Source organism: Falco peregrinus, chromosome 2 (genome assembly GCF_023634155.1).
Source record: "Falco peregrinus isolate bFalPer1 chromosome 2, bFalPer1.pri, whole genome shotgun sequence".
NCBI classification, from domain to species: domain Eukaryota; kingdom Metazoa; phylum Chordata; class Aves; order Falconiformes; family Falconidae; genus Falco; species Falco peregrinus.
Window position 1 is genome coordinate 106,385,353 of NC_073722.1, and position 9,155 is coordinate 106,394,507.

Genomic DNA, 9,155 nt, shown 5'->3' on the forward strand with positions numbered 1-9,155 from the left:
GGGCCAGGTTTTCAGGAGCATGTGGGGAGTCTGGGATGACTCTGCTGTGGGCTGAAACTGCCTTCTTTCATGGCTCAGAGCATGTTAGGGACATGGGAGATCTCCAGAGGGAAGGAGCCTAAAAAGACTTTTCGGTGTAGAGGATGCACAAAATCCTTTTCCTTTTTTATAATACATGCTCCTCTCTCTCAGGGTGCTTTTCATGGCTTTGCAAGCAACAGATTGGCAGCTAAAACTGTTTTTCTCTCTTTTCTTTAGCTTCTTTTTCCCTCTGCAAATGTTTGGTGGAAAGGAGAACCTGCAATAAAAAAAAAAAGTTGATTAAAAGCCCTGAGCTCTAGCTGTGAAAACGTTTTGAAGCAACTGTAACTACCTTTATTTTCTACATAATTCTTTCATTCTGTTGCATTCACACCCTTCACAGTTTCTACACGTGGCTGTCTATAACTCTGCTGTTGAGCTATCAGTGTTTGCAGGAGTGTTTTTCTTGCACGTGCAGGGGACTGCTGCACCACACTCTCCTTCAAACCCCCCAGGCTGTTAATGGCTGCAGGAGGTCTTTGAGAAACATCTAGGAAGAGCTCACGGGGGTTTTGCCACATGGGGAAGCGATATGGGGTGCTCACTGTCCCCCGCCCTTCCAGCCAGCTGGGGTTGAGGTGTCCCTGCCTCTGTTCATGGGGCTGATGGGAAGCCAGGGAGCACTGTGAAGGTGACGGCAGCTTTGGGGAGGGCTGAGCGCATCCCCAGTCACTGCAGCGTGGTTCTCCATCCCACATCCTGCTGCCGGGGCATGTCCTGTCAAATTTAGCTTTAGAGGGTGTGTGCTCCGTCCCAACCTCCTTGTCCTGTTACCCCCAGTGTATTAAGGTTTCTTTTCTCCCCTGCATCTAACAGGGCATCACATTGTCCAGAACTTAATAGAATTGCTTGTGTTATCCTAATCAGGGTTGGTTTGTGCTCCCATGGCCCGTATGGGGCTGTAGCACAGAAAAGGGGAGCTCAGCTCTGGTTGCCACTGCTCAGCCAACACGCAGGAACTACCCTCTGAGTCCTCAAAGTGTGAGGGTAAACCAGGAGTAAACCTGAGGTCCTTGGCTCTTGCATGAGGGACTGGCATGGGTAACTACAGGATTTCGATGTGGAGGTGAGAGGCCTCGTGTACGTACCCCCCGACATCTCCCCCACAGCCCAGACTGTGTGTGGGGACAAATGTGTCCTCTGGGACGTGGCTGCTTCCCAGCCACACTGAACGACAGGAGTTCATCAAGCAATTAACATCCTTTGCAATAAAACCACTTTACTTCTTCCTGCCACCTCTCCTATTAAGTCCTCTCCCTCCCCCTGCAAGGAACATTTTGGCTTTGGAAACACAACCTCTTCAGGAGAGCTTTAATGAGGGCTGGAGGCTGCAGCAGAGCTGAGCCCTTCCTGACCATCTACCCAGCTAGCTGGAGGCAAAGCTGGGATGTCCTGCTTTTGTGGGGGTTGTATCCTGATCATATCTAGCAAATATACCCCCAAATCACCCCCCAGGAATTGCATTTAAAATCTGCTGATCTCTGAGCTGGTGCAGAGGGTGTGCGAGGAAAGGCAGGGCTGGGCAGGGAAGCGCTGTCAGAATAAATTGAGGGCTTTCCCACTGCACCTAAACAGCTCCCTGCAGCCCTGGAAAGGTAAAGAGAGAAGGAACCAGGTCTCAGCTCCCTCCTGGAGCAGGATGGGATGGCCCAATTTTACCTGCGTTGATAAATCGAAGGACAGAAGGATGGAAAGGAAGGGAGAAGGGAAGGAATGTGGATTCAGGAGGGAGTCCTGCAGGCACCTCCAGACCTGCAGCAGCTGATGGAATGGATGTGGTGATGATGGTGATGGCAGTGGTGTTGGAGCGGGGTTTCTTCCCTGCTTGCCTTTATTAGCTCCCCAGGATTTAGGGTCCCTGTGTTACCCTCCTTCTCTTCCTCCTCCTTCATGTGATTAATCTCCGCCTTGCCTCTCGCTTAGTAAGAACGTAACTATAAACGCAATCACACAGTTTATGGGCTGTGTAGATCTGCTGGCATCAGCTAAATCAATAAGGCACTTAGGGCATCAATGGCCCTTTTCCCCTGCCTGTTCCCCTTGTGTCATGCATCAGTGGAATGAGTTGCATGTTCTCAGCTGCTGTCAGCTTGATCCTCTCTGCTACTAAATTCAGGTCCCCACACCCTGCAGGTGCCTCAGGGGAAGGTAGCAGCCCAAAACCATGGGGAGCAGGCTTGAGCATGAGATGGGTGATCATCCACCACCATGCTCCCCAGCCCTGCTGAACTGCTGCACTCAGCCCTGGCTCAGCCTGGGGGCCACCCACATCACACAGTCCTCCTGGGAGGCACAGTGGTCCAGACCAACCCAAGTTGAGCACCTTCTGCAGCCCCTGAGGCAGGATTTGCACCCTCCAGCGTGTCCTCACACCATGTCCCTGGGGCATGAGGCACATACCTGTGCTTCATAACCCACCGTGCCCAGCTGCAGCCCAGCACCAACCTTTTATCAGACACTTACCACTGAAAACAACCCCCCCAAAATACCAATTGTGTGTTTGGAGCCCAGGGCACCACAGGGGTCCCGGGAGGCCTGGGGCCATGTGCTGTGGATGTGCTCAGGTCCCCATGGGTTAGCTGTGGCTCACCAGGAGGAGCAGCGATTTTAAAATCAATGAAGGTGGTACAGGAGCAAAGTACAGCATGGGGCGAGCAGAGTTATGGAAACCATGCTGCTGCCACCCTACAGCCCAGGGAAGGGCAGCCCAGAAATCCCCTGGCTACTGCCCAGAAGCCTGCAAAGCCACAGCCGAGCACGCTGTGCTGGGGCTTTGGCACTTTTTTCCATTTAATTTTCCCCTGCTCTTGGCCAAAACCTACATCCCCAGACAAGGTGCATGAATAAAACACAGCAGCAGCTGCTTCTGCTGGTATTAAACCTTAAATGCAACACCTGGGGGGCCAGCACTGGTGACAGCATCTGCAGCAGCCTGGCTATATTGTCCCTGTCACAAATGATTACAGTCCCACGTGTTAAGGTAGTGGGGCGGTGAGAAAGAGGAAGGGGAGATGACCAGATTGAATTCTACCTGGTAAAACAAAATGCGTAAAAACCTTTCTGAGCCCTTGCTCAGTCTTGCAGAGCCCTGGCTGGTCCCCATTCTGTCCGTGTAACTCAGTGACATGCGACAGCCACCATCTGGGAAACAGCATGGGACTGACCCCGGGACCTCTGGCGCTGAACAGAACAAGCTGCTCCCGGTGAGCCTGGAGACCCAGAGCTGCTGCAGGGCGGCTGCACTGGATGTTCATGGCACAGGGGCTGGGGCTCGCACACAAGCTGGGTTCTCTGTCTCCTGCAACATCTGGTTGTTTCAAGTGTTAAATAAGTTTAACAGAAATTTCCAGTCTTGGGGCAGAACAAAAGCCACCTCTTGTGACTGTGACAAGATCGGCTATTTGCATTGATTCGCACAGTATGTTGCAATTATAAATGGAAGCCCAGTGTTTCAGCTTTGGCTGGGGGAAAGGTTTTTTCTAAAGCCTGAAATTCATCCTATGTTGCTATATCCAGCCTTGCCTTCACATCAAAACTGCCCCTGGCTTTGCTTCTTTTGGGGCCAAAGTTGTCAGGATGCGGTGTGTCATGGGGAAGGAGGGGAAGTTCAGGACCAGTCTCCTGCTCTGCTCCACCTGATGCAAAGCAAAGCAGAGGAGGGCAATCCTTTCAGGTGTATTTAAGGCTATTTTGCACCATCAGAGCAGCCAGGGGCCAGTAATGAATCTGATGTTTTAGCAACACCATCCAGAGCTGGAACCTCATGCCCAAGACGTGTGCTGCTTGGCACAGACAATGGACACCTGGTAATGCAGCGGCACCGGGACAGCCGAGGTGATCTTCCCCTCGGCGTGTGCCATGAGCCCAGTGCCAGTGCAAGCATTCAAATTGGGCGAGGGGGAGCTGGGCTGCCCCATACCCACCTGCCTCCTGCCCTCTCCATCCTGCCGCTGGCTGTAGGTAGCTCCTGTGGCTCATCAACGATGTGCTGCCCCGGCCACCACGCTTGCTTCTTCTGCCCATGTCAGGGAGCATGTTGTTTTGAAGTTATGTATTGTCTGAGGGCACTGTTTTTCTCCTCTGAGAGGCTTTCTGGAAATTCACTTCATATCCTGCAGCTAGAATGAAATCATTTTAATGCCGCTGTAGCTCACCGTGCTCTGTCTGGGTTTGAGAGGCTGGCCCTGGCTGCACTGGGCTGTGTCGCTGGGCTGTGCCATGGGGATGGGAAAAACATTCCTGAGGATTGGAAATGAAATCCTCTTGCTCCCAGACAGCCACTGCAGGGGCCAGTGCCCATCCTGCAGGCACTGCCGTGGACACAAAGGGCTGGGCTGGGGACGATGCCCACCCATGGCTTGGCCTCCCTCTCCATCCTGCAGCAGACCCGGCACCAGCAAGGCAAACTGGGGAGGGCTCATCCCTCGGTCGGCTGTGGTGGTGGAGGTGTCCCCAGCTGGCCCCAGCAGAAATGTGTGTGTGTCCCCAGGTTTCCCAGCAACTTATCTTTGTGAATGTCTTTCCCTGTGGCAAGAGGGGACAGTGCTGGGTAGTGCAGGAGATCTCTGCATTGTGGGTGGTTGAGTTATTTAAAATAAATACAGTCAAGGGGGCAAGGTGCCATGCTATGGGAGACGGCACTTTGCTGTATGGGGTCGCACACTGCCCTAGCAATTCCTTAAAGAAAAAGGAAGCAAAATAAACACATTTCCCCATGACTTTTGTGGCAGCTTCATAGCCTTGGCTTACCAGCGACCACTCACTACCTCCTTAAAATACAATCAGGCATCCAGCTGCTTAGCTGATAGACCAGGCTCGGGGTTACAGCACACCTGGGTGCTGGCTGGAGGCCCCAGCATCGCAGCTCCCACAGCAGAGCCTCCAGCAGGACGCCGGGGCTGCACTGCACCAAAGCTCCAAGGGGAACTGAGGGCCCTTTAAATGGGGCTGGAGGCACGAAGGGTCAAGGCTGAGGCATGGCAAGCCTTGTAGAGAGAGCCAAGGCTTTTAGCAGATCAAATGATGCATTATGATAGATTAGAGAGTTATATAAAAGAGCACCGGGCCACAGGAGAGAGAGCCTGGCCTGAGAGTTGGACACACAGAAGAAAACGTGGTTATCAGGTGCAAACAGCAACACCTATGGGGCACTGCAGTGGTCCAAGATGGAGAAAAAGGTGTTTCAATTTGTAGCACTGAGTCAAAAAATTTTTATGGTTTTCTTTTCTGTTAATGTGGTTTTGATTTCTTTTTCTTTATACCTTTCATAGAAAGTAGAAAATTTTTGTACAAGGTTTTTGTAAAATTTTTGTAGGTTTTTCTAAAAAACATTTTGTAAAATGCTACAATCTCCAATTTTCAATTGGAAAACAACTTTCTTTTTTTCTTTTTTCTTTTTTCTGGGGTACATCTGGAGTTTCTGATGAGCACTAAAGCAATCACACTGATTCTTGCACTGAGAAGAATTCCCTGAGCTGTCGTTCTGCTCCCAGCCCTGGGTGCGTGCCTTGGGCCCCACGTGCTGGATGAGCCACACGTTCCTACAGCAGCAGGCTAGAGGGGATTTACCACGCTCCCTCCCACACACAGAGGATTCCCTGCATCCCCCAGTCTATACCACCAGACCCCCACGGGTCCCAGCACCCAGGCACAGCATCCATGTATTTAAGCCTGCTCTTAATCTTCCAGCCCAAATATCACCCCCTTCAGCAGGGTGTGACCCAGGGCAGCAGCCACTGAAAAGGACAGTCTGGCCACAGCCACCTTATAAAGTGGGCATGGAGAGTGAGGAGGCTCCCAATCCTAAAATAAATCCTATTAAAAAAATATAAATGCTAAAATAAATCCTATTTTAGGATTTGCATCTGGAGATACCTCCCTCTCTCCACTGGTGGAGAGCCAGCACTGAGTAGAGGTTTTAATGGCAAAGTTCAGCTTTGTGCATCCTCAGAGCTATGTTTCAGGAAGAGATGCCGAGCTGTTTTGGGATGAGGGCTGTGCAGAGCAGTGGCTTGGGAAGGGGATGGAGACAAGGCATTGCAGGGTACCCTGGCAGCAGAAACATCCCCTCACAGAGTCAGCTCCGATGAGCTCATTCCTGAAGCAGTTTCTGCTTGGCAGAAGTACTCGGAGGATGACTGCAAATTAAAAACAAACAGAAGAGAGCCAAGAATCATTTATTTAGAGAACATTTTGCAGGTTTTGTTTAGGGTCTGATTTTAGCCTGGCACTTGTTGATTGTATTTGCACTGGAAATAAGATAAATGTGACACCTGCTCCATTTAATCTTTCTCTTTCCTCTACCCCCGCCCCTCCCCTTTTTTTTAAGAGTTCACCAAAAGATATTGAGAAAGCAGGAGACATGTTAGATCATGTGCCTGATTAATGATTCTCGGGGGGGGGGGGGGGGGGGGGGAGAAATCATTTAACCACAATATAGAGCACTTTTGATTGAAAAGAACTTTAAATTCCATGTTTGAGCCAGGAGCAAAAACTGGAATAACAAACTAAAGAAAGCTCATGTGCGCTGAGTTTATCACCACTGGCCCAGGGGGCTTTGTATTACTATTAAAACAAGCAATCGAATAAGTAAATACGCAAACAGGCTTCCAAATACAAAAGCAAACAGAGGGATGCTGGATAGCCGCTAATGAAGGGAGAATTCAGAGAGCGGTAAAAGCCGAAGACTGGATTTAGTATTGGCACATGGCGAGGTTTGACACCAGGATGCTTTGGTCTCTGTTGCATTGTGCTTCTTTTAAGTGTGCTGCTGGCTCAGGCTTGGCGCTGGGTCACCCTTCCCTGCCAGCTGGGCAGGGTGCCTCCCGCACGTCTTGGAGCTGCCCGTCCCACCGACACCCCCTGCGCCCAGGGAAATCCTGCTTCTCCGCCTCCTTTGCAGAGGTGGGGGGCGCAGTGCCAGCAGGAACATATTCTCTGGGGGAGAAAGGAGGACTTGAGGGTGGGCAGCAAGGCTTGGCTGGGGGGGATACAGATCAGGAAAAGAGTTTGGCCCTGAGCAAGCAGCCCCGTGCAGCACCGAGCCCTGCTGGTGCCATGCCCACCTGTCCAGGGACAACTCTAATGTAACAAAAGACTTTTAAAACCAGTAATGCAAAACTGTAGATTATTTCCACCCATCTTTTCACGTGCTCTTTTAATATCCAAGGAAGCAAACCAGCGATTTGCAGTTTCTTCCAAATAATCCATAAAGAATGAGTGAAGAAAATAGTCGCAATCGTGTTCATTCTGTTGAGAATGTACTAATGAGCTATTGCCCCGCTCAGTGAATCATCTGCTTGTTTCTCCCCACCCTGCTCCTCCTGACCCCCTGATACCGTGGCATCGAGGAATCAGAGTGTATATGAACATGGGAAAGTAAAAGCAGAAAGGGAATGGCATCTGCAGAATAAGCTGTTTGCTTTCCTCTGATAATGCTATTAATAAAACATTACATTAAACCAGTGCTGGAAGAATATAATTGGGATCATCCATCACATTTCTAGAGGAGAAGGGCTCCTGTTGTCAGCTGAATGGAGTGGCCACTGCCACAACCCCAGCAGTGAGTGTGGAGAAGGGGTGGCCTCATGTCCCCGGGTTTTGGACTGATCCTGTCCCCACTATCATTTTTGTCTACTTTCTGCCTTTCTTTTGTATGAGCAAAGGCAGGAGCTGAGGGCAGAGGGAGGCATCAGCTGGGGAGCCTGTGCCTGGAGCAGAGACCACTGGGATTTTGGTTTTGGGATGGGTGATTTGGGTTTGAGGGAGGTCTCCGTCCACAGTCAGCTCCTCTTCATCCCTCTTCATCCTGCATGGGGATGAAGGCTTCCCCATCGCTTCTGCCAACGAAGCCAGAGGGAAACTCCCCTTGGATTCACACCAATAAACTCCCTTGCAATAGGGAGTAGAACAGTCATAATTTCATCCACTTTTCAGGGCAGCTGAAACCATTAAATGAAGAGTTGACTCATACAACATGAAGCAGAGATTTTTCCCAAGCCCAGTAATTTGTGTTGGGCTAATGCACCTCTTCACTAGTATCGTATTAGATAAAGTGGCAAATAACTCATCCGTGTGCTCCCAGCCGAGCACAGAGATGGGGATGAACTCAGTGCGGCGGGGCTGGTAATGAGCAAGTTCTCGTTACCTGCAGCTGGATTCAGACACCCCCTTGGCCCCATGCTCTGGGGCTTGCGGGGAAAATCCTCTCACACCAGATCAGTCCGTAGTCTGAGCTCTGTTAAAACCCTGTACTGGCAGCTTCTGACCTGCAGCCTCCAGACTAAACTTCCAGGTGGTGGTTTTGTTTAGTCCCGTTTCTGTGAGATTTAATAAACCTTTTAATATTTCTGCCTGGTGAGGGTATTTGGCACTTTCATCTTACAGCTCTTGATGTCTTTGATAAATCAAACAGGTCAAATCCCTTTGGTCTGTGCACAGTGTTTTCTTCAGGTTCATTCCCATAACTCTTTCCTGAATCCTCAGTATCTTTCTTCAGACCACTAAGACTGGCTGGACGTAATGATGCCCCAGCAGCCTCAGCAAGGCGATTCATTAGAAATGCTCTCTATTAAAAAAGTTAACCACCCACTGATCATTTTCCCATATTCATATTTTATTTTCCCGTTCCTTGTTAAGCTAAGAACAGCAAATAAATGATGCCATATACATACATCAGACTTATAACAAGCACTAATGATTCTACAATAAAAACAGAATGATAACTGGGAAGACAGAGATTAAGAAAAATAAGATAAATGCATGTGGTAAAATATTTTTAAAACATCCCCCTAATTTCAGAGCATCAAGTCATGATCACAGCTAAAAATATGACCATCCATCAAAATCCTGTCACATGGAGTTTGGGACTCATTTTAGACAATGAAGAGCTAAAAGACATGCTGAGTTTCTTACAGTATTAATACATAACTAAGCAATCCAAGAGGAGGATATTACATTAATGGCATGAATGGATCATAATAAAAGAACATTCTGACATGTCAATACTCTTAGTCAGTTGTATTAGAGAAAACAAAAATGGAAAAAAGCCTTTTAATGAGGGCTGGTGCCTGCAT